Genomic DNA, 25,995 nt, shown 5'->3' on the forward strand with positions numbered 1-25,995 from the left:
GTTTTGGAAGGCTAGGATGAAGGGGATCTGAAAGTGGAGGCTTAGGCGAAACCCTTGGAGTTAAAAAAAGTGAAAATGGGTCAATCTCGCCTAAGCTTCGGGCTAAAAAGCTCATCTGCAAAACTGCCGCCCAAGCGGGCAAAGTCTGCCACCCCGGCGGTGGGCGGTACTGTCCCCCTTTTTTGATTTTTCCTATTTTGGGGTTTTTCTTACCCTGGGTTCTTAGATTCGGCCTATAATTTATTCCAGTTCTTTTTCCTAGTCCTCACAATAGCTCTCAGATCACTTGATTAATCTCTCCTCACCCCTCAAACATTCAGTTTTTACAGATTAGGCACACTAGAATCACACATAAGAAAAATAAAATAATAAATAAAACAAATAAAAACAAAAATAAAAAATAAAAACAAAATAGAGGTTTGTGGGAACACTGGGTTGCCTCCCAGCAAGCGCTTCTTTCTTGTCACTAGCTTGACCCAAGCATAAACACAAATTAAACAGAAAACAATAAAATAAAAAATAAAATAAAATAAAATGAACAAAACAAATAAACAAATAAAAGTTTGTAAAGCAATGAGTTGCCTCCCAGCAAGCGCTTCTTTAACGTCACTAGCTTGACCCAATAAGCTCACGTCATATATTTGATCTTGGTGTCATCTTTTTCTTTTTCACACTAATTGATCTTCAACAACTTCCTATTCACCTTTTTTGTTCTCTTTGAATATGAAGATTCAATCTCTGTTAGTCCATCAACCCTGAGTTCTTTTACAACCCAAAGTTTTTTGTTAAATTTCACTGGCACTCCTGGTCTCGGAGAATCTTGATGAACACTTGTCCCTTTGCTATATTTTTCTTCCTCCTGTACCTGTGACAAAAAACAATTTTTAACTTTTTTACCTAGATTGGCAGCTTTAGTATTGGTCTCTGGTGAACCTCCCATTGAGGCCTTGAGACTAGTCTTTTTCACCTGGATTGGATGCTCAACATTGAAGATATTGAAAATCACCTCCTCTTCTTGGTCTTTAAGTGTTATAGTTCCATCATCCACATTAATGATGATCTTGGTCGTTTTCATGAACGACCTTCCAAGAATAATAGGGATCTCCAAATCCTCTCCCATCTCAATGATCACAAAATCTACCAGGAATCTGAGATTGTCAATTTGAATGATCACATCTTCCACTGCACCATAGGGCTTTGATGGATCCATCACCCATAAACAGAGTCATCTTTGCAGGTTTGACTTTAAGACTACCAATCTTTTCAAGAACAAATAGGGGCATCAAATTAATGTTGGACCCTAAATCAATCAGGGCTTTCCCTATTTTATGTTTCCCAATAGTACAAGGAATAGTGAAATATCTTGGATCTTCAACCTTTGGAGGGAGTGCCTTTTGTATACATGGAAGAAGAACAATAATAGACCATTAGTTCCCACAAAAAATTCAAACATGTAAACAAAAGTATCCATAATGATTCATGGTTGATTTACCTTTTATTCTTCAAAGACCTTGCTGTTATCATAACTGCCAATTTTGTTACTTGTTGTTACCCTAAATGCTTGTAATCTCTATACTATAAATACCCGAACTTTGTTGAGAGATTCAGAAAATCAATAACAGGAAAACTCTTTACTCTTTAATTCTTAGTTTCTTTAAATTTTACCTAGCATTCAAGGTTTGAAGAATGAAGACATCGACCTAAGAACATAAAGCATAAAATTGCTAGTGAGGAAATAAAAATAAATATTTAGTTGACAGAAAAGATGAACCTCTAAGGTACAACCAATTAAGAAATGACGCTAAAATTAAGGAGCAAGAAGAACTATAAAGTTGTGTCTGCCTAAGAAAGATATGAGGTAACACTGTAATTCCATAGATTCAAAGAATTAAGCATAAAAAAATATTGCCAAGGAAATTAAGACATCATGCAATCATGCCATTAAGACATCAAGCATAAAAAATATCTCACTAATGAAAATGTTTACATCATTGTACTTTCACGAAGTAGGCAATTAAGACAAATCATTCACTGCAAGCTATATATATTTATTATCACGAACAAACAAGCTATCGTGCAATCAAAAGACTGTTCTTATCATTTCACTCAAAAGCAATGGAAATTCCCTTGACAACATTTATATGCGAATGACCGATGCTTGGCTCCAAGACTTTAAAACTAATCAGACATGAGAAACTCTAGCATATTACAACTCCAATCATTTAAAAACTCAAACATAAAAATATTAATATTAAAATATAACAAATCCCTATCTGTAGTTATTTTAATGTAATGTTGTCTTGAGATTTTTACCAGTAACGTCTACAATAGCACAATTGCTCATTAGACAAGCAAGTGAATCACTTATCACAATTGCTAACAACTCCTTTTCTTTTTCTTTTTCAATTTTAAGGTAGATATATAAAAAGATCCAAACTACGAAATTTTCAATCCTGTGAAAACAATTCATGATAATTAATAAACACCTACTCATATATAAAAAATCTAACTATTTTCACACATAACGATAAAAAGTAAAAATAAAAGTAGAAGTAAGAAGCTAATTTGAGACGAGATTTCTCCCAAGGTTGCCCATATGCTCTTATGTATCTAAACAATATTTCATCCTCCGAGTATTCCACACCATACTTTTCGCCAATCGATCTATTAATCTACCAAAAGTACACATAAATATATAAAAAATCAATATAAAAAATATATTTTCCACTTGTGCTAATTTAATTTAATTATTCATTATTTTGTGTTTCAATATTATTAGGTAGCCTTTTTTTTATGGGTTAAATATGTTTTTCGTCCCTTAAGTATTACACGATTTTGGGTTTAGTCCCTACTCGAAACTTTGATGAATTTTAATCCTCATAGTATTAAAACTCTTAATATTAATCTTTAAAATTGAACGGCGTTAACTTTGGCAAATGGCGAGACCACGTCTTATGACAGCTTGCCTCTTCATTCTCTGCCACGTTGTTTGTGTCGTTCGTCCTCTCCGGCAGAGTAGAGCCTTCATCGGACCAGCCGCTATGCCGAACCTTCCGCTCAGTCGTCGTCGTTCGAGGCGCGATGGATCTATCATACAGAGGCAATTTGTTTGCGCAAAGGACATCTACCAGTGTCCATAACAACTGATCATGATTATGTAATTCGTTCATCCATAATACAAGTCTTCCCCGAGACCGGCCACTGCTTCTGCAAGTGGCATATATCTTTAAAAATTGCCAGGAGAAGTTATCCCATATTTTCCTCAAATATCCAAATTTTGAAGCTGAATTTCACAAATGTGTTAACTTAACTGAGTGAATTCAGGAATTTGAGTCTTGCTGGTCAACACTGGTAGATAAATATGGTCAACACTGGTAGATAAATATGATCTCAGGGATGATGAATGACTTCAACCAATATATTCTTACTTTGATGGGTATATAAATGCTTCAACCAATTTAAATAAGTTCTTTAAGCTTTATGAGAAAGCACTTGAAAGTCGCAATGAGAAGGAAGTGAGAGCTGATTATGACACAATGAATACTTTCTCAGTATTGAGGACCCCATCTCCAATGGAGAAGCAAGCATCTGAGCTTTACACGAGAAAAATTTTCATGAGGTTCCCGGAGGAGTTAGTTGGTACACTACCATTCATGGCATCCAAAGCTGATGATGATGGGGAGGTCATTACATATAATGTAGCTAAATTTGGAGAGAAACATAAAGGGTACTATGTTAAATTTAATGTTTTGGAGATGAAAGCAACTTGTAGTTGCCAAATGTTTGAGTTTTCAAGCCTTCTTTGCAGACATGTTCTGGCAGTCTTTAGAGTTACCAATGTGCTTACTCTCCCATCTCACTATATATTGAAACGTTGGACAAGAAATGCAAAGAGCAATGTAATATTAGAAGACCAATTCTTGTAATGTATATACTTACTATTTGGAATCTCATACAGTTAGATATAACACCCTTCGACACGAGGCCTTTAAATTTGTTGATGAAGGTGCACAATCTACTGAAACTTACGATGTTGCCATGGATGCTTTACAAGAAGCTGCAAGAAGAGTTTCTCAAGCAATGCAAAATGAGGGAAGAATTCCTATCAGCAATGGAAAATTAAGGAGTCATATGATGAATGATGAAAGTCATGCTAATTACACAAGTGCATGCCAAGAAGAATGCTTGAGCCAACATACATCTAAGGTCAGATTTCCGTTAGATAAATATCATATAACCTCTTTAAGGGTGGATGCATTGAGTGTGTTTTACTATTTTATCCACCCTTATATGAAACCCTTCTTGAACCTTCACCTAATATTAAGGTATTATGATATAAACCTTAATCTAACCAATCTTGTATGTTGAAATGGTTTCAAAGCTTCTATGACCAAGTGGTTAGGAGTTTGATCCCTGCCACTTCCCCATGTAGTCAATAAAGGTAATCTAGTGTTGAAATATCGTACCGTGATAAATAGGTGGTTGATATTTTAATAAATCCTCGTAAGGCTGACTGATTCAAGTTGATTGGAGAATTGATAATGGTACAATCTATTGCTGATACAAATTAAAGAGAAGTATAGTAGATCATTTGGTTAGTGGTTATATGTTAATTAATTAATTAGTGGATTATCAACTAAACTAACTGCTTGTAATTGTGGACTATAAATACTGATATTTTATACTCTTTTTGATCTCTAATATCAGTAATTGTGGATTATCAATGTTGCCTTGATTGGTCATTAATTAGTCCAATTGTGGGAAAATGAGAAGGGGAATTTCTGAACATTGAAATTCACCGGAACAGTAATTGGAACTGATAGCTGCCAGGAAATCTATCAGTCACCAGAACAGTGTAATGTAGCTACAAGAGTCCGGTCTAGCTTGCTAAGGACTTTTTTGGAAAAAGTATAAGAGCCTTCTTAGATCGTGTGCGGAGAAAAGGCAAGGAGGGAGAAATCGACCCGCGGCCGGCAATGGTCCCGGTGGCGATTGGTGTCGCCGGTGACGCCTTGGACTGCACGGAAGGTCCGGCACGGCGGCTGGTCCAATGGAGGTTCTGCTCTTCCAGAGAAGACGAACGGCACAAGCAACGTGGCAAAGAGTGAAGAGTGAAGACGTGGCCTCACTGTTTGCCACATCTACTAAAAGTTAACGCCGTCCAATTTTAAGGACTAATATTAAGAGTTTTAATACTATGAGGACTAAAAAGCATCAAAGTTTCGAGTAGGGACTAAACCCAAAATCGTGTAATACTTAAGGGACGAAAAATATATTTAACCCTTTTTTTATTATATTATAGATGGTGACAAGGAAGGAGATGTTTCAAGAGAGAAAAATATTATAGATTTATTTATTCAAGACTCTAATATTATAAATGGACAAGTGATAAAAATATTATCAATATTAAAAACTTATTTGTTTGCCTTTTGTACATGTTTTTGGATTACGCTTAGATTATATGATACTTTTGAATTGTTCTTTGGAGTTTAACATCATTTTTGTGTGACGTTTATTTATATTTGAATTGAAAAAAGTTGTATTTTTTTTTTTATTTTAAAAAATATGTAATTAAATGAGCTAGTGAGCTAATCCGTTTGACCCACCAACCCCTGGTGGATTGGATTGAGTTCGAATTTTTTCAGCTCACTAATAGGTGAGTCGGGTTGGGTTAACTCACTAAGTGATCAACCCGTGGTGAGCCGGGCCAGATCAAGCCGAGTTACCCATTTTGATAGCTCTACGTTTTACATTCTAAATATTCCCATATAAGAAGAAGATGCAGTCCCAATGCGTGAATTCCTTATCATAAATGGCCAAATATCTCTTACGTTACAAACACTATGTTGTATACGTTTGTATTTGTTTTCATGCATATGCTTTTAAATACTTTGTAGATTCTTAAACAGAAAAAAAAACTATGTATACTCACTTTAGAACAATGTCATTTCAAGACTTTATATAATTTATTCTAAAAGCGGCTTGATTAAATGAAAATTATAATAACTTTTAAATTAAAAACGAAAAACATTAAGATTAAATTGTGTGTTTTCTTCAAGATAATACAAATAGTATTTATATTAAAAACAATAAAACAAAGAAAAGAAATTTAATATTTTCTGTATTAGACATTCTTATAACACGAAAACGTATTTTTTAAAAACTTCAATATTCAAAATTTGCAAAAAAATAAATTAAGTGGCATTTACTCCAAAAGTAAGATTCAAATTCATTATTTGAAAATAATTTAAATAACCAATGAATAAAAATAACACCAAATTACATTATTTCAAAAGTGTAAACCAAAAAGACTTTTAAAGAAAACCCAAATTCCACCATCTTACGTATCTATCATGCTTATGAATTATCTACAACATCATCTGCTCATGTATAACACATTATACAATCATTGCCGATAATATTCATCACAAACACAAATACAAACACGTATGATGTAAGCTACCGATAAAACAATCATAACATCAATATTGATTATATCAACCATAATCAAACACACAATAAGATACATACCTACCAATTATATGAACCATAATCAAGCACTCCATACATAGAACTAATAACAATATGATTCATAGTTCTCTAAACATAACAAATCAATCATTTTAAATTGCTTGATCTTCTATCTTCAAAAATCACATACCTAGATGACTATCATCACAATACCCGTTCATCAACACCTATGTTAACTAGATCACCTACATGACTATCAAAATAGCATTCCCCTAAAGCTGCATCATCACTATGATGATCACCATGTGTACCTCCATCATGATTAACCTCATCATGATCACCACCATGAGTATCCACAATACCATAAACACCATAGTAAAAAGAATTAGTCTCACTCTTGTACCCTACCTCATTGACTGTAACTGCTTCTACAATCCAATATGTAGTCTCCCCTACAAATATGTTTGAGTAGTTCCAAGCCCAGCTAAGGAATATGTCTTCCTACCACACAAGGACAAGGAAATCACCATCACCCCACACAAGGAAGGTTCAATACCCGAACAACCATCCCTATTTGCACACAAGGAAAAAGGGTAAACCTATCTGGAGATAAAAACTAGGATTTACTATGTACAACGAGTAGACTTATTTCCTACTCTTATGCTCATCAACCACACACTTAAGTACACCCCAATACTTACTTATTCTTCAATCTCAACCACAAGTGAAACCTGATCCTAAACACAAACCTTAAACACAATCTCTGATTACCATCACATTTCACAACTCTTTAAGCTTGGTCAACGTTCATTCTTCACAAAAACGCATTTTTTCCAGTAAAAATATTCTGGGATAATCGATTATAATAAGTGATAATCGATTATTCTCGAAATATACACATGTACACAACACCCTGTGACAATCGATTATCACTAAAGATAATCGATTATCTTAGTGGTTCTACACCAAAAATCACCATAATTTATCACCCATGAAGGGATACTCGATTATATACCCAAATAATCGATTATTCATGCGAATAATCACGTTCCTAGACCAAAACCTAAGGTCCAATCCCTCATGTGTCAATCTCAAATCATGTGAAATCATGCTTAAGACATCATACATGCATATATGATAATGGTTGAATTTACCGTTATCTGTGATGCAATTTTGATACTAAATTAACCTTTTTTTTACTTTAAAGCTTGCTTAAACTCTTATTTTTAGTTTATTTTTGTGAATAAGAGAGTTGAGGTTATACTTAATGATTTTATCACTATATTCCCTTGATTTCGTAGGTTATTGGAATGAATTGGAAAAAGCCTACCCTTAATTATTAAACCACAATCCCTTGCATCTCTAATAATCAATTTTGCATTACGAACATAAGCTTAAGACAACCAAACGTTCTATCCCTATGTGTAGGCAATAGTCCCTTCAGGTGAAATTCTTCAGATCATGATTCGTAAGATATTTCCCAATACTCAGACAAATCAAACATCAAACTATGAATGGCCAAAACATAATTATCATTACGAATAGAAGAAAATCACTAACATTCAATGAAAGAAGCATAAAATGTTTAAATCATATTTAAAAACATGAAAATTTAGAGGTTACATCTTCCCCAACAACAAATGAGTTTAGTTCTCCATCGTCATGGAGAACCTTGGTGTACAATGGAAGAATGAAAATGAGATAGAAACCCTAAAAAGATAAGGGGAGAGCTCCTGCATCCTCAATTTTGCTCCAAAGGGTCGAAAAGGGTGTTTCTGAGCTTCAACCATCAAAAGATACCAACCCTAGGGCATGCAAGTCCTTAAAGAGATCAAAATTAGATCATGACCCAACGTTGCTGGCGCTCAGCGCCTAAGTGAGGCAACCAGGCGCCCTGCGGTGCATTGAAACTAGCGCTCAATGCTGAAAGGTTCAACCAAGCGAGGTTGCGAGAAGATTGGCGCTGAGCACCCCGAATGAGGGCAAGCAAGCATCCTACAGTGCATGTAACTAGCGCTCAATGCCCCTATTAAGGGGCCCTCAGCGCGAACACACCAGAAATCAGCTTCTGTGCAGTCTGTGCAGGTGGCGCTCAATGCCCCTGACCTAGGGCCCTCAGCCTGACTAGGTGGCGCTTAGGGCCCCTAACCCAGGGCCCTCAGCCTGACTTTTCTGCACTGCATCTTTTTCTCTTTTTCTGCAGATCTGCTTGCTTCTTGTGGTTGGTTCAACTCTTTAGATTGTTGGAGATTCTTCCAAGCACATTTTTAGCTACAAAATAAAGGGATTATAGATGAAATTACATCAAAGTAACTAAAAACACAATTATTCATAAAACTAAGATAAAAGAGAGGATTCAAGCATGCTTCTAAGTCAGAAAGAGTTGATTTCATATCAAAATTGCATCATAGATAACAGTATATTCAACCGTTATCATAACCCCAAACTTGAAACTTTGCTTGTCCTCAAGCAAAATGTGACTTGACTTAAACAAAATAATCATACTATAATGGTCAAGCACATCAAAACGCATTTTCTTCTTAGACAAGTAAATCACTCATGTATGCTCATCATAAAAAGATCAGTCAAGATATAATGATGTCTTAGCCAATCAAGCCTTAAATATGGTGCTCACATAACAAGGAATACACACAACATATGCAAAAACCATATGAGTGATCAACAACCAAGCAGAATATCAAACTATAATGCATGGAACCATTCCTCGCCAAAGAAAGTGTTTCACTCAAGCTCAAAGGTGTATAATGACATGTTGGTGTCTCTTTCACTCTACTATGACAATGTCACATAAATCAACTTTGTCTTTCATTTAAACACATCAAAACATATTCACAAGCAAGTTATCATCTCAAGGACTTTTCAAGGCTTGTAGTGTGGCTGGGCTAAGAAGAAAATTGGTTTTTCTAGACAAAAAAATTCCTTGAGTTAAGAGAGTGAACAATTTCTTCAAATTCAACACTAATCTCTCTTTCTCCTCCTTCACTTGAGAAACCACTTCTCAACTTATTCCCAACTTCTATTCATTGAGCACATCCTTTCTATTCTTCTCTTATTTATCTTTTCTTTTACTTTTCTCATTGCTCTTTTCCTTTTCTTTTCTATTTATTTTCAAAAAATTTCCAATTTCCCAACAACCCCAAACTTGAACCATTCTCCTCTACCATACATCCATACTCAACTCAACTCAAGGCAAGGATTTCAAAAGGTTTTTCATATTCAGGCTCAAGGTTCAAAGGGTAAAACATAAAATTTTTCTTTGTGCATTTGGTTAACTATTTGGCATTGGCTTAAGGGAAAAGAACAAATGCCCTTGATCATTTGAAACAAGCAAGCAAATAGCTCAATAGGAAACTTAGGCAAAATCAACTATGATTCCAAAGCAATAACATTCAATCAACACAAACTCTAGAGTCCAACCTCTTACAGGCTAACTCAAGTTCCACAATTTAATAAACATCCTGCCTAGCATATTAATCACAATTGAAATCATGCATCTGCTTTTAAAAAAATTATGAGTAACCACCATCTGTGCTTACAAGCTAAAGCAATCAATACTCAACATGCATCATAGAACAATAGAGCAAACACAAGAATATTACTCATCACAAACAACAATTTATCGCATCATACCAAATCATTACAACACAATTCATTAAACCAAGTACATAGCTTACTAAAAAGAAAACAAGATAAAGTTCAAAAATGCATAAAACAAAAAAAAAACATAAAAAGTCCTAATCTAGCAGCATAGCATCCATCAGTAATTCTGTTAGTAGCATCCATCAGTAAATGTTGTCAGTAGCATCCATCAATAGATGCTATTATTCACCACCCTTTTCCATAGCATCATCCATCAATAGATCCTGTAGCAAGATCCATCAATAAATGCTATCAGTAAATCTTCATCATCCTCTTCCATAGCAGCATCCATCAGTAGATGCTATCATCTGAATCGTCCTAGCATCCATCAGTAGATGTTGTCATCACTACCTCCTAGTATTCATCAGTAGATGCTGTCATCACCGCCATCAAAGGCATCTGAATGTGCCACGTTCCCCACTAGCTTTGGCCTAGTCCCCGGGCCAAGACATGCAATTGTTATGACGTCCGGGAGAAGCAGCATATAACCTAAAAACACTCAAACAAAGCAAAATCAAATCCACACCACATAACTGAATCATTTAAAAAAATTCAGAAACTGGGTTGCCTCTTAGTAAGCGCTTGTTTAATGTCATTAGCTTGACACCATTAAGCTCAATCCGGATTTTTGATGTTGGTGCTTGATAATGCTAAATTTTACCATATTTTAAGCATCATTTTAGTAGCAAAATCAACTCCTTTCTAACTTATAACTTGTTAAATCCTCTTCTTTTGTCTTGTTTTCTAAATAATTGTGTTTTTGGCTACTTTGATGTACTTTCATCAATAATCCCTTATTTTGTAGCTAAAAATGAGCTTGGAAGAGTCTCCAACAATGTATAGAACTGGACCAAGAAGCAAGCACGTAGAAACGCTCGTCGCACACTAGAAACGCTCGTCGCAATCAAGAGGACGCTCGTCCAGGACGTTTAGAGGGGACGCTCGTCCAGAAAAGACTAGGACGCTCGTCCAGAAGACAGGAGAGAGGACGCTCGTCCAGAGTGGAAGCACGAGCGGACGCTCGTCCAGAAAGGCAGAAGAGGACGTTCGTCCAGCCAGGCAAGACGCTCGTCCAGCGAAGAGAGAATTGGACGTTCGTCCAGCTAGTAGAAGTGGACGTTCGTCCAGCTAGCAGAGAGGACGCTCGTCCTGTGGACGTACTAGAGGACGCTCGTCCAGCGAGCTAATAAGAGGACGCTCGTCCAGAGAGAGTTAAGAAGACGCTCGTCCAGAGGGAGAAAAGAAGACGTTCGGCCAACGAGTGCACGCTCACCCAGGAGAAGTAGACGCTCGTCCCGAAGAGTTCGCGCAGTGGACGCTCAGCCAAGCAGAAGTGGACGCTCGTCCCGAAGAGGACGCGCAGTGGACGCTCGTCCAGACGGGCAGCGCTTGTCCACTTTCATTTCAAGAGAGTTTCACGCCCGGGCGTGAGAAATGGGGCGCCCGGGCGTGACTATCCAGAGAGTCTCGCGACCGGGCGCGAGACAGAGAGGGCGCCAGGCGCGATTTTTCTGATGTGGCAGACAGTGTCTATTTAACCCTAAAACGCGAAGGGGTTTGGGTCTTTGGTTCTTTAGAGGTGCGATTTCACGTCTGGAGCTCATGGAGGGCGCGAGGAGCTTGTGGGAACATCTCCTCCTCTTCCTTTGGGTCTCCTTCTTCTTCCATCTTCCATGTTTGTAAGCTTTAGGGTTCTCCATGGAAATGGAGAACCAGATTCATCTTTGTTGGGATTAGTTGTAGCCTTTGAATCTTGTGTAATTGTTGAATGATTTGATTATATATATGCCTTTTCTATCAATTGCTAGTATTCTTGTTTCCAATCTTAAAGCTTGCATGTAATGGGGACGTTCATGACTTGATTTTGGGGTTTTATGGATTATGGGGACGTAAGATGAAACCCAGAACTGAAATAGGAGTCCTTGTGGTTCATTGATTCTAGGGATGGAAGATGATTCACATGTTGTCTTAGATCCCAGCTCTTTAATGCGGGTTTTGCTTGTTAGATTGTCCAAGGGATTGGAGTTTGATAAGGAAAACCTAGGCTCTTTCACCTAAGGGATTAGGGCTAGAGTGTTTTAGTGGATTGACTTTAGTAAATTGATAGAGAGGAGATGAAATTGGTTATACACAAGAGTGCATTGGTGAAAACTAACCTTAATAATGTCTTTTCATACCATTTCTAGTCTTTTCCATTTCCAACTGCCTTCAATACCAAAGTCCAACCTTGTAATTACTTGTCAATTTATGTTTCTGCACTTGTTCTGTAAATTGATGTTATGTTCTTGAGTCTATATGAGTTGTTAATCGCACAATTCTCTATTATTACGAGTCTCTTGGGAAAATGATACCCGGTCTTATCGGTTTATTACTTGAACGATTCGGTATGCTTGCCGAAATCGAGCCCAACAAGAGTTTTGGCTAACAAGTTTTTGGCGCCATTGCCGGGGATTTGGGGATTGAACCCGAGTCCTAGCAACGGCTAACAAGTTTTGGGTCAACAAGTTTTTGGCACCGTTGGCGGGGACTCGTGTCAATACTAGACTTTTGTGAGGTTTCTAACTTATGTAGACTTGATTTTGTATATAGAAATAACTCTTTTGTTGTAAATAGATTTTCACTTTTATTTGGGCTAATTTGTGGCTTTAGCCTAGTTGTGTCTAAGTGTATGCAGGGGATGTTCATACAAGGAGGACTGCAGCCTCAAAAGCATCATGAAGACCCTGAGTTTGAAGGAAATTATAAGACACAAGGAGACAACTATGTTGAGCATCACAAGCTGCCCCAAATTCTTCCTCCCTTGAAGATGCTCCAAGTGCTAAGTGAAAGATGAAGAAGAAAGGGAGAAGGAAAAGAGAAAGACTAGTCACCACCACCCTTTGATGAGAGACAATGAGCTCAAGCCTAGCAAGCCAAAGTTGATCAAGAGGATTGAGTGTTTGAAGATGTCAAGGTAGTGGAAGGGCTAAGATGAAGAGAATTATGCTAAGAGAGTTGATTTGGTGGCTAGAAAGTGGTTCAAGAAGAGTAGGTGGAAGGAGCACACCAACATCAACATTTACACTTCATTGAGTAATCCGTCAAGCTAATGACGTTAAACAAGCGCTTTTGGGAGGCAACCCAGTTTTCTTACCCTTTTTACTTGTGTTTGTGTGATTGTTGTGTCATTTGCATTAGTAGCTTATGTTTTGACTTTGTGACTTGTTGCATTTTAGTTGATTTTTGAGTTATAATGTGTTTTTGTGGTTTGTTTGGTGTGTTTTCAAGTGCTTAAATCTGTTACGGCATGTTAGAGTGTGCTCAAGGATGTTTTGGTATGATCTTAAGTTCTTAAATATGATTTGGATGCATAAGTGCAGTTTTGAGTTGTAGAGTAAAAAGCTTTGGAAATGTGCATTCAATTCACCCATTCATGCATTCAATTTCATTCCTTATAGTTTAGACAAGTTTCAATGATGAAAACATGATATTCTGGATTGATTTGAGTGTGAATAAGGGTCATATATCAAAAATCACAAGTTGGGAAGCCTAATTTCGAAAACTGTAGAATTCTGCAGTTTTCTGCATAATTCACGCCCGGCGCCGCCTGATCAATAGGCGCCCGGCGCAAGCAGCACCTGGCTCAGTTGGCGCCCGGCCCAAGCAGCCCTTTGCTCAGCAGGCGCCCAGCTCAAGTAGCACCTGGCTCGGTTCACGCCCGGCGCCGCCTGCTCGGTAGGCGCCCGGCCCCAGCAGCACTGGTTTAAGCACAAAAATTTTTTGCTTGTTTTTTTTTGTTTTTGATTGTTTTGCTGCTTTCTTTTGCAGATTTCTTTTAGTGTGTTTATGGATTCTTCTCTTCAATTGTTGACTAAGGGATGCTAATTGTACTTTGAGCTTTCTTGTCCAGGATAACATTTTCCTTAGGAGTTTACAGGTTTGAAAACCACCATTGGTCAACCTTTGAGGCACGCTTGAGCTGAGCAACCTATGACTTGAAGATTTGCTGCTCGTGTACCATGGCCTGGGGGCCAGGCCCCTACTGATGGGGGAGGTGGAGCAGTTGCGGAGTATAAGCTACTGTTGGAGGAAGATGTTACGGATGAAAGTGAAGCTAGTGTTCTACACTACTGGAGCTGCAAAGAGTCCATTCTAAATCGGCTTTTCAGTTTTATTTCTGGTTCTTTTTTTTTTACTTTCAGTATTTGTGTTTTTGATTTCTTTTTGACTTGCCTAGTGGATAGCTCTTGCGCAATTGGTTTGGTGATTTGAGTGAATCATTTGTTATGCTTGAAATGAATGCAAATCTCTTGTGCTTGCTCTTTATCCATGAGAATTGTTTTGAAAATCTAATTGAGATTATGTGGTTGAGCTTGTTGAACAGAGATTGTGGTAGCTTGTATCTGTTTAGATAGATGCTTGTTTTTAATTGTGATCAATATTCTTGGCATGATGTTTATCAAATTTTGGAACCCTGAGTAAACCTGTGAGATGTTGTGCCTCAGAGTTTATTGATGAATGTTATTACTTTGGAATCACAGTTGATTTTGCCTAAGTTTCTCTATTTGAACTAGTCACTTGCATGTTACAAATGATCAAGGCCATCTTGTTTTTCAACCTCTTCTACAATTTGAACCTAAAAGCCAATGTATAACCTTTGAACCTTAAAGAAAACTTTCTCATTCCCGAAACCTTAAGCCTATTTAAAAATCATTAACCTCCTTACCTTGAGTTGAGATGAACATATATGTTACAATGAGGAGAATGGTCTAAGTTTGGGGGAGTTCTTGTCAAAAAGGTAGCGTTGAGAAAACAATAAGTTGAGTAAAAAGAAAGAAAAAGAAGAAAGAAGAAGAAAAACAAAAACATGAATTCAATGAAAAAGAGTTGGAAAATAAGTTGAGAGTGGTTTATTCACTTTTGGAGAAAAAGAGATACTATGCTACATCATGAATTAAATTGTTTGGTCTCTTATCTCAAGGTGCTTTGTTGTCCAGAAAAACCAAATTTTCTTCTTAGCCCAACCACAATACAAGCTTCAAAAAGTCCTTGTGATGTAACTTGTTTGTTGATGTGTTTGATATTGTTGAAACAAAAGGCAAAGTTGATTTGTGTAACATTGTGATAGTTGAGAGTTAGACACACATCCTTATACACCATTGTGCTTGAGTGAAACACTGTCCTTGGTGAGGATTGGTTCCATGCACTCATTGAAAACATCTTGCCATGTTTGTTGATCTATCATTTGCATCTATCTTGTGACTTTTAATTTGTGAGCACCATGATTGAAGTTTAGCTTGCTAAGACTATATTGTCTCTTGAATGTAATTTCTTAGTTGAGCAAGCATGATTGATTTTGTTTATTTGATTGAAAGTGTGCTTAAAGTTGCTAGACCATTGCGATTGAATTGTTTGCTAGGAGAAGTACTTTTGCTTGAGGACAAGCAAAGTTGTAAGTTTGGGGGTATTTGATAATGCTAAATTTTACCATATTTTAAGCATCATTTTAGTAGCAAAATCAACTCCTTTCTAACTTATAACTTGTTAAATCCTCTTCTTTTGTCTTGTTTTCTAAATAATTGTGTTTTTGGCTACTTTGATGTACTTTCATCAATAATCCCTTATTTTGTAGCTAAAAATGAGCTTGGAAGAGTCTCTCCAACAATGTATAGAACTGGACCAAGAAGCAAGCACGCAGAAACGCTCGTCGCACACCAGAAACGCTCGTCGCAATCAAGAGGACGCTCGTCCAGAACGTTTAGAGGGGACGCTCGTCTAGAAAAGACTAGGACGCTCGTCCAGAAGACAGGAGAGAGGACATTCGTCCAGAGTGGAAGCACGAGCGGACGCTCGTCCAGAAAGGCAGAAGAGGACGTTCGTCCAGCCAGGCAGGACGCTCGTCCAGCGAAGAGAGAATTGGACGTTCGTCCAGCTAGCAGAAGTGGACGTTCGTCCAGCTAGCAGAGAGGACGCTCGTCCTGTGGACGTACTAGAGGACGCTCGTCCAACGAGCTAATAAGAGGACGCTCGTCCAGAGAGAGTTAAGAAGACGCTCGTCCAGAGGGAGAAAAGAAGACGTTCGGCCAGCGAGTGCACGCTCACCCAGGAGAAGTGGACGCTCGTCCCGAAGAGTTCGCGCAATGGACGCTCAGCCAGGCAGAAGTGGACGCTCGTCCCGAAGAGGACGCGCAGTGGACGCTCGTCCAGACGGGCAGCGCTTGTCCACTTTCATTTCAAGAGAGTTTCACGCCCGGGCGTGAGAAATGGGGCGCCCGGGCGTGACTATCCAGAGAGTCTCGCGACCGGGCGCGAGACAGAGAGGGCGCCAGGCGCGATTTTTCTGATGTGGCAGACAGTGTCTATTTAACCCTAAAACGCGAAGGGGTTTGGGTCTTTGGTTCTTTAGAGGTGCGATTTCACGTCTGGAGCTCATGGAGGGCGCGAGGAGCTTGTGGGAACATCTCCTCCTCTTCCTTTGGGTCTCCTTCTTCTTCCATCTTCCATGTTTGTAAGCTTTAGGGTTCTCCATGGAAATGGAGAACCAGATTCATCTTTGTTGGGATTAGTTGTAGCCTTTGAATCTTGTGTAATTGTTGAATGATTTGATTATATATATGCCTTTTCTATCAATTGCTAGTATTCTTGTTTCCAATCTTAAAGCTTGCATGTAATGGGGACGTTCATGACTTGATTTTGGGGTTTTATGGATTATGGGGACGTAAGATGAAACCCAGAACTGAAATAGGAGTCCTTGTGGTTCATTGATTCTAGGGATGGAAGATGATTCACATGTTGTCTTAGATCCCAGCTCTTTAATGCGGGTTTTGCTTGTTAGATTGTCCAAGGGATTGGAGTTTGATAAGGAAAACCTAGGCTCTTTCACCTAAGGGATTAGGGCTAGAGTGTTTTAGTGGATTGACTTTAGTAAATTGATAGAGAGGAGATGAAATTGGTTATACACAAGAGTGCATTGGTGAAAACTAACCTTAATAATGTCTTTTCATACCATTTTTAGTCTTTTCCATTTCCAACTGCCTTCAATACCAAAGTCCAACCTTGTAATTACTTGTCAATTTATGTTTCTGCACTTGTTCTGTAAATTGATGTTATGTTCTTGAGTCTATATGAGTTGTTAATCGCACAATTCTCTAGTATTACGAGTCTCTTGGGAAAACGATACCTGGTCTTACCGGTTTATTACTTGAACGATTCGGTACGCTTGCCGAAATCGAGCCCAACAAGAGTTTTGGCTAACAAGTTTTTGGCGCCGTTGCCGGGGATTTGGGGATTGAACCCGAGTCCTAGCAACGGCTAACAAGTTTTGGGTCAACAGTGCTCTTCTCTCCTTCATCACACCAACATAACTTCAATAGTTTCCTAGTCACCATCTTTACTCTCCTTGAATAAGGAGCCTCAATCTCAATAAATCCATTCTCTTTAATATCTTTAATCACCCATAACTGGTTCTTGTATCTCATTGGTCTGACAGGTTTGAGTTCCTCATCTTCATGCATTAAGTCTTGGTGGACTAGCTTATCTTCCATATCTGCCTTTTTCGTCTACTATTGGCAATCTTCTCTACTTCCAAACCTAAAAAGAGAGGTTTTGATGATCTTGTGCTCCTAGTACAGATTTTTTCATGCATACACTAAATAACAATGCACTAGAGCACCCAATTAGCCCAAAAAAATTAAAATAAAAAACAATAAAATAAAGTCTATCTGGTTAAGAATCACATAAAAGTATAGTTTAAACCAAGAGTCCCGGCAATGGCGCCAAAAAATTGTTAACACATTGGCAAGAGTAACAAATCGCATCAAATAATATAAAATGGTAAGACCAAATATCGTATCCCATAAGACTCACGAACTAAATAATCGTATAATTCCTTAACTAATTAAGACTGAAAAGCTATTTCTTTTGGTTTTTTAAATGCAAATGCAAATGCAACAAAAGTAAATATGAATGCAAATTAATCAATTGAGGCTAAAACACAAACGAATGGATGGTGCTGATGACATGAGATTCTTATGTTGTTGGGGTTTAGTTTTCACCTTCTTTACTCTCATGCATATAAGAATTCATCTTCTTCATTGGAATGATAATGTCACTTTCTAAATTACTTAGAACCCGATGTCTCGGTATAAAAAGCATATCCTTAATTATTAAACCACAATCCCTTGCATCTCTAATAATCAATTTTGCATTACGAACAGAAGCTTAAGACAACCAAACGTTTTATCCCTTTGTCTAGACAATAGTCCCTTCAGGTGATATTTTTCAGATCATGATTCGTAAGATATTTCCCAATACTCATGGAGAACCTTGGTGTACAATGGAAGAATGAAAATGAGATATAAACCCTAAACAGAAAAGGGGAGAGCTCCTGCATCCCCAATTCTGCTCCAAAGGGTCGAAAAATGTGTTTCTAAGCTTCAGCCATTAAAAGATACTAACCATAGGGTGTGCAAGTCCTTAAATAGATCAAAATTGGATCATAGGCCAACGTCGCATATGCTCAGCGCCGTAAGTGGGGTAACCAAACGCCCTACGGTGCATTGAAACTAGTGCTCAGCGCCTTGGAAGAGGCAACCAGGCGAGCTTGCGAGAAGGTTGGCGCTGAGCACCTCAAATGAGGGCAAGCATGCATCATGCGGTGCATGTAACTGGTGCTCAGCTCCACTGCTAAGGGGCCCTCAGCGCGAGCACACCAGAAATCAGCTTCTGTGTAGTCTGTGTAGGTGGCCCTCAAGGCCCCTGACCCAACGCCCTTAGCTTGACTAGGTGGCGCTCATGACCCTTGACCTAGGGCCCTTAGCCTAACTTTTCTATACTGCATCTTTTTATGTTTTTTTGCAGATCTGCTTGCTTCTTGTGGTTAGTTAGCTCTTTACATTGCTAGAGATTCTTCCAAACACATTTTTAGCTACAAAATAATGGGATTATAGATGAAATTACATTAAAGTAACCCAAAACACAATTATTCATAAAACTAAGATAAAAGAGAAGATTCAAGTAAGCTTTTAAGTCAAAAAGAGTTGATTTAATATTGAAATTGCATCATAGATAACAGTATATTCAACCGTTATCAATCATTAGAGATTTGTACAATGTAATCATTCATATCTAAGGTCAAAAAAAGCATTCAATGGATATCAAGAGAGGGACGAAGCACCTAATCTACTTACTGGCCTTCAAATTCTTGAAAAAGTTAATAAAATACATTATATATTTGGGAAAAATTCCAAGAAGTCATCTGTAACGACCCCATGGAAGAAGAAATCAATATTGTTTGATCTTTCATACTGGTCAAAATTAGATGTTAGATATTGCATAAATGTGATGTATGTAGCGAAGAATGTGTGTGATAGCTTGACTGATATACTACTCAACATTCAGAGAAAGACAAATGATTGAGTGAATGCTCATTTGGATTTGGTTGACATGAAGATCCAAGAAGAGGTTGCACCTAGGGAGATTGGTAATCGTACTTATTTTCCCCCTACATCTTACACAATGTTTAGACAAGAGAAGATAAGTTTTTGCCTTTGTTTAAAGAGTATCAAAGTACCACAAGGATACTCTTCAAATATGAAGAGATTAGTGTCGATGCAGGACTTAAAGCTTGTTGGCATGAAGTCTCACAACTACCATGTCTTAATGCAACAATTGTTACCGATGACTATTTATGGAATTTTGCCCTAAAATGTTAGGTAGACCATAACTCGGTTGTATTCATTTTTTCCATAAAAAATGGAGTCAGTTTAGAAGCTAAGTTGATGGCAACCCCTTTAGGGACTTTCCATCCAAAGAAGTATCAACTTCAATCTAAGACCAAGAAAGGGAAGTTGAATAAGGACTTAATCTTTTCTTTCTAAGTCTTAGCATGTTCTTCTTTAACTAAACGTATTTACCTTGCTTTGTAAGTTACCAATAAAGGGGAACCCATGCATATACATCTTAGAAGGTTGCCAAGCAAAGGAGAGAAAAGGAAGCAAGTAGGAATGTATGTTGCAGCCAGCCGTGAAGCATGTTTTCCACATTTTCCATGTGCAACACATCCAGTCGTGTTTCTTCTTTCCTTTGAAGCACATTCAACATATTTCTCACGTGGAACACAAGCCAATGTGAAGCTTCTTCTATTTGAGCACATTTTCAATGATGTATACATGGAACACACGGCCAGCAACTCCTGCACATGTGATTTAACTTATGCACATTGTAAATATGCAGCTTACTTTGCACGGATCATAGCTCTTCTTCATCTATAAAAGAGAGGTGATCTCTTGTAAAAGGCAACTTGAGTTTGATAATGAAATGCTGCTGAAATCCAGCCATTCTCTCAAGTTCATTGCTTGAAGTTATTTTAGCTTGTTTCCCTCTAGCTCCTCTCCCCTTAGGAAAACCGTCTGAGTTAGAATTCCTCACCACACCACATTCAAACGAACACCTTGCAAGCACCACCAACTTCATCCGTGATCTCCATTCAGCTGCCACTTTTGGTCCGAGGAGCCGCTTCAATCTTAAACATGGAGGTTGCTTCCATCATTTGGTATCAGAGTCAGGGTTACTTTTTCTAGTAAAAAATGGATGCATGTCATTAATTTCCCTTTCCCAAGTTAGGTATGTTAATGCACTAATATCCTTACCAAAGAATGGAATATTTGCCCTAGCTTGTTTATACAACTCATCCTCAATCCGATTAAATTCATGAAGGGAACAAGTCCTTCTAGCTTCAATAAGTTTTCTTTTAATTTCTTTGAAACTAATGGATGGATTAAAACTAGAAGACCGAGAGGACCTATATGAAGAAGAAGACCTATAGGAAACATAACAAGACATCAAACTCTTTAGATAGAACCAAATAGCTTCCAAGAAGGAGAGGTGAGTCACAATGGACAGACTTAAGAACCTTTTCCTTCCTTAGCCGGAGTTTCCTTGGTTGTTTCTTACCCCAGTTTCTAGGTAGAAATCTTTCAAAAACTTTTTGAATGCAAAGATGAGATGCACTTAGAAACCAAAAGAAGGTTTATCTATATGAACGCGAACCTAGATATCACTGAGACGTAAAACAGAAATAACAACAAGCAAAAATATTAAAGAAATAATGAAAGTGGAAAGGAAAGATGAGACTCGGCCCTAAGTGAAAGTGCAAGTAACACTTGGAGCCCCTTGACACACTTTCACACTAAAATGCGTAGACTAGACTATTACAATGTTCAATGGTGCTCTTGGAATTGCTTGAAAAGTATTTTCCCAAGTCACTTTAAGTTGAAAATGAATAATAAAATTGAATGAAAATACAAATGTTTCGTGATACCAAGCCAAAATTACAAGCAAAAATTGTGGACAATGGAACAAAGCCAAGTGTTGCTATTATTTCAGATTGTTGGACAACCAAAATTGATGTGTTGTTGCTAAAAAATGGTGCTGGAACAACAATGTTAAAGTGCTCTTGGAGTCCAAGCTTGTGGCCAATTTAACAAGTCTTCCACTCCCTAATATGTTTTCCCTTAGGAAAACCGTCTGAGTTAGAATTCCTCACCACACCACATCTAAACACTGCCAGACATTACATCGAACACCTTGCAAGCACCAACAACTTCAACCATGATTTCCATTCCGCTACCACTTCTGGTCTGAGAAGCCGCTCCAATCTTGAACATGGAGGCTGCTTCCATCATAAGTTGCTCAAATTTTCTACATCAAAAGATCAAAATCATGTACTTTGATCAATGAGATATTATGGTGTAATAGAAGAGATATGAGAGATTGATTACACTAAGTTTCCTATTCCATTATTCAAATGTAAGCGGTTTGACAATAAGAATGGTGTGAAAATAGATGAATCGGGTATGACATTAGTTGATTTCTGAAAGTGGGTTATCGAGACGAACCGTTATATCACGGTACATCAAGCATCTCAGGTTTTTTATGTCAAAGATCATGCATCTGATAATTGGTATGTCGCTCTTCAAGGCAAAAACCAAATTTAAGTTAACGAAGATAATTTGATTAATATTCATATTGCTGACAAGCATTAATTTAAAACAACGACAAATTTGGACGACCACCCTCTAGTTGACGATATACATGCAATTCAGTCAGATCATAATGAGGGAATATAAATATGACCAATACATATCTTTATGTATGAATGTCAAATTTGTGTATAAGTTTTTTATTAATATTACATAAGTCTTTTATTAATATTTCATGACTCCTATTACATGTTTTGTTAAATTATGTGATATTACATAAGTCTTTTACTAATATTTCATGTTGTTATTTATTTTGACAAATATATGGCTGACCACCCATATTTGTCAAGGGATGAGGCTCTCTCAATGATAATAGTTGAAAAACTGTTATTTTTATACTTAATTTTGATATAAAAAACAACCTTTATGACTTAGAAAGTAGCTTGTAGTCATGCTTTTGCTTATGTTTTTGGAAATAAGAGAGTTGGATGGGTTTTATGCTTGATTCTCCTTATTTTTGCAGGTTTTAAGATGAATTGAATGGAAGAAGTGAAGTAGCCACAAGTTGGAGTTAGAAAAGGAAGAAAAAGTGCATAAAAGAAGAGCTGCAAGTACCGCTCAGCGGAAATTATCGTTGAGCGGCACTCTGAAGTCCCACAGTCACCGTTGAAGGGCAAAACTGTAGCTGAGCGTCAAATATAAGAACCGCACTTACCGCTGAGCGCCATTTTAATGGGCCTTGGGCCCTTTTTTTGTAATCTTTAGGAGTCTATATAAGGTTTTAGTCGACCTAGGGTTAGTATCTTTTGGCAGAACGAAGCAAAATCACATTTTATTCACCCCTTGGAGGAGGATTTTGGATGCTCAAGCTCCACTCTTCAAGTTCTAGGGTTCTATCTTTCATTCTTTCATTATTTTTCATCTCATTTCACTATGATTATGGTGAACTAAACCTTCATTGTTGTTGGGGAATCAATGTAATCCTTTGAAACTCTCATGTATTGAATTGGTTCTTTAATTCATATGCTTTCTTTCATTAATTGTTAGGGTTTTTCTTCTATACTCTATGCATGCTTTGTTTAACTCATTCAATTGCATGATCATTGATTTTATTTGTCTGGACACATATAGATAAATTTAGACATGAAGAAATTCTCCCAATAGTAATATTGCATAGACATAGGGATAGAAGGATTGGTTGCCTTTAAGCTTATGTGCGAATGTAATGCATGAATAATTGCTAGGGAGACAAGACATTGTAAACTAGTGATTAGGAGTAGGCTTTCTTCACTGAGACATCGGGTTTAAGGTAAATTAGAAAGTGGCATTAACATTAATGAAGAAAGATGAATTCTTGAATACATCAGAGTGGATAGGATGAATTGAAAACCCCAACAACATCATCATTCCATAATTTACATCAATCACTTTTGCTTCTTTTGATCCAATCAATCAATGCATGCATTCATATTTACTTTTCGGTATTTGCATTTAAACCTACAAGAATTTGTTTTACAAGTCTTATTTAATCAAGAAATCATACAACTGTTTAGGCCGTGAGTCCTTTGGGAAACGATACTTGGTCTTACCATTTATTATTACTTGATACAATTCGGTTACACTTGCCGAGGGTTAACACTCATCCAGACCTACTAGAGGAGCCACCAGCTTGAGACAACCGATGGTCAGAAGAAATAGTGGTTAAAGGACACCTGTGGATGTTAATGTGATCACTAGTGTGGCATCTGGGTCAAATGTAGATGTCTTCAGATCATACCTTGGAGTATTGGAGCATGATAGGATTAATATTCTTACTCCATCTTTTGACCATGTGTTCGAGGTTGATCGGAACATTATATGAAATGATTTATTGGTAAGTTAATATCATTTGATTTATAGTTTGGTTATATTTATAATTTTATACTGATACAACTTTATTATGTTTATTGCAAATGACATTTGATATCCCAAATGTCGCAACACTTAGAAGTAAGTGTTTATCATCTATTGTTGAAAAATTCTGAGGTTTTAAGACTAAGCTGACCTCGAGATATGTATTTGGAGCCAAGAAAAATGAGTCTCCATGTGCAAAATATAAGACCATTAATGAGGAGACTTTGCGCCTCTTTGTAGAGAGTCGGACATTAGAGGCATGATAGGTTAGTATAGTTGATATTATTTAATTCCTCATTAAACAAATTTATATCATCATATGAATTAATTCATTATATGTGACAGGAAACAAGAACCAAAGCATAAGGAATAAGTGCTCAAAATAATAAAAAAAAAAACCCACCTATTATCTCGTGGTAAGTATATGAAGCTTGAGGAGAAATACCTCAAGCAAAAGATAGAATGTAGACCCTCATCTGAGGGTGGTAGCTCACAACCTCCTTCTCCACCTTCTCAGCATGAGAAGTGGAAGTTAGTTCGTTTAAGATCATCGGGCGCCTACTCTTCTGAGATTGTATGAGAAATATCTGAAAGTATTGTAAGTTATCACTATTTCTAAAATAATAATAGTTTCATTATACATGTTACATTGAACTTTTTAAAGAATAATGGTGTTTTGTTATGTTACAAGACACCTTGGTTGAGTATAGCTCCCAAGTTCAATTCACTCCAGGGAGTCGCCAAGATATTCTTACCACTACAATTGGACGACCTGAGCACTCTAGACAAGAGTGCATGCTGCTGGTACTGGAATAGGCATTAAAGATTATTTTGGGAGTTCCTCGCATCAGACTTCATACACACACAACCAAAGGTATGAACAAAGGCTGACAAAAGAGATCTAAAAAAAGCTTAGGACAAAGCTTAAGGCAGAATTTAGGGCGAAATTGTATGATGAAGTCACTATAGAAGTGACTGAAAGAGTTATGTAGCAGTTTTAACAACAATTTGACAGTTATGGGATGTGCCTGCAACCATCTCTTGTACAGGAACATGTGGTGCCTCCCACAGGTAAAATTAATAAATATTTTGTTGAATAATTTATTATTTGTATAATCTAACTTTTACTCTGACAGGGAGAAGCAGGAAAGGAAGTTGTTCAACACCAACCGTCTTAGGGGATGACATGGACGATATTAGTCCATGTCTGTTATACGTTTTAGATGGTACTAAAACGATGGTGGTAGCTTGTGGAATAATGTTTCAGGCAGCGACTATTGTTCTTGGTATGGAGTTATCAAAGGATGAGGTGAAGTTCTTAATAGACAACATTATCATACCAAATGTCTTAATTCCTCTGCCTACATATGAGATTTTCACTATGGCACAAACATTCCAGTATTTTACGCTTGACCTAAACACTTAGTTGGTTATGTTTATGACCTCTCGGTATGGACTCCTACTTCACACTTCTCAATTTTAAAGTTTACATGTTATTGACGTCAAAACTTATCATATTTTTCGATTTAACAACAGACGCATGGATAAGAGAAGATTCATTTATCTAAGGACGATCCTCTTGGTGCATTGCAACCATTTTGTGACATCATTGCAAATGAGCATATGAAGGTTGAATATGATCCTAATGTATTTTGGAGAGGCTCTAAGGTCCCAATATATTTGCATAGTCAAGACGTCAAGGAGCTTGTATCGGGAAGATAAGAGTTGAACATTATATTAATTCAACTATGGATGATGTAAGTTTATGAGCAATTATTTATATAAAATTGATTTATATATCAAGTATACTTATATCAAAGGTAATTTTTTTATTTCAGGTATATGTTTGGTGTAAGTAATAACATGGGGTAAAATGATGTCTATGGGTTCATTGATCCCCAAGTAATTCACGAAGCAAAGAATTTTGATGACATCACAACATACCTCACCAGCAACTTTGCAAGGGGGGAGGACATATATTTTATTCCTTATATATCTGAGTAAGTAAAGT

The 25,995-nt window shown here is 37.3% G+C and overlaps 1 pseudogene; it reads left to right on the top strand.

Moving 5' to 3' along the window:
* Nucleotides 1–2,936: 2,936 nt before the first annotated feature.
* On the top strand, nt 2,937–5,115 carry LOC108322842 (protein FAR1-RELATED SEQUENCE 5-like; annotated as a pseudogene).
* The last annotated feature ends 20,880 nt before the right edge of the window (nt 5,116–25,995 follow it).

Source organism: Vigna angularis, chromosome 6, assembly GCF_016808095.1.
Source record: "Vigna angularis cultivar LongXiaoDou No.4 chromosome 6, ASM1680809v1, whole genome shotgun sequence".
Taxonomy (NCBI): Eukaryota; Viridiplantae; Streptophyta; class Magnoliopsida; order Fabales; family Fabaceae; genus Vigna; species Vigna angularis.